The sequence below is a fragment of the Octopus bimaculoides genome, chromosome 6 (assembly GCF_001194135.2).
Source record: "Octopus bimaculoides isolate UCB-OBI-ISO-001 chromosome 6, ASM119413v2, whole genome shotgun sequence".
NCBI lineage: Eukaryota > Metazoa > Mollusca > Cephalopoda > Octopoda > Octopodidae > Octopus > Octopus bimaculoides.
Window position 1 is genome coordinate 107,851,036 of NC_068986.1, and position 1,002 is coordinate 107,852,037.

General features: G+C 36.1%; 1 long non-coding RNA gene across 1 annotated transcript in view; it reads left to right on the forward strand.

Moving 5' to 3' along the window:
* Positions 1-1,002, forward strand: part of LOC128248180 (uncharacterized) — a 40,607-nt gene that overhangs the window by 30,983 nt on the left and 8,622 nt on the right. The gene's annotated exons all lie outside the window — the stretch shown is intronic.

Consider the following 1,002-nt stretch of genomic DNA (forward strand, 5'->3'; position numbering starts at 1 on the left):
GATGAAATATGTCACAGGGAATAACATTTTTATAACCGCCCAACAGTAACTCTATTCAGCTGAATAGACGTCAGTGATTGGTTGAAATTACAGAAATACGACAACTTTAACATGGAATAACTTGCGATGTACGTTTTTTTTGTTAAGAAGACTAAGAGTAAAAGATGTTTTATATGACACATTCTACCAGTGTCCCAAGTTTCAAAGTGTTTCGTTAGTGTTTCGTTAAGAAAATACTGGTGCCCCCGTTTTGAAATAGATCCTGAGCAGTTAACAGTACCCTATTTCTAACAAATAGATTTTTTTTTTAATTCCAGTAGTTTTCAATTTATACTTTTAATATATTCTGAGAGTCAACTGGTAAAAACGTATAACGTTTGAGAGATTTGTTTAAAATCAAGATGGCCGTCTTCCCTATAACCATATCAACTGTGTAAAGTATAAATAAGGGAATTTAGTCATCTCCCATTTTAGGCAAGTAAATGAAAATAAAGAATAATTAATTCTGATAGATTATTACAGCGGTTAATTGACAGAGTGATTAGAATAGACTGAAGTGTGGTATTTGTTGCGATTTTCTGCATTTTGAGGTCAAATCCTGCCGAGGTCATTCTTGCTTTTCATCATTTTGGGGACGATAAAAAGGTTCCCTTCTTGGGAAGGGATTGGTGGAATTGTCATAGCGTCGGATGAAACACTTGGCAGCATCTGTTTCGGTTTTGTACATTCTGAGTTCAAATTCCGCCCCGTCACAGATAAACGTTGACACTTCTTTCACTTCTCTTGACTTTCATCCTTTTGTGGTCCATAAAATATGCACCAGTTGAGCACAGAGGTTGATGTAATCGATTCAGCCCCTCCCCCAAGATTGCTGCTCTTGTACCAAAATTTGAAATCAATAAGTTTATACATTATTTACATTAGACGGATATTTGTCCTCATCTTGTTTGTTGTTAACACGACGTTTCGGCTGATATACCCTCCAGCCTTCATCAGGTGTCT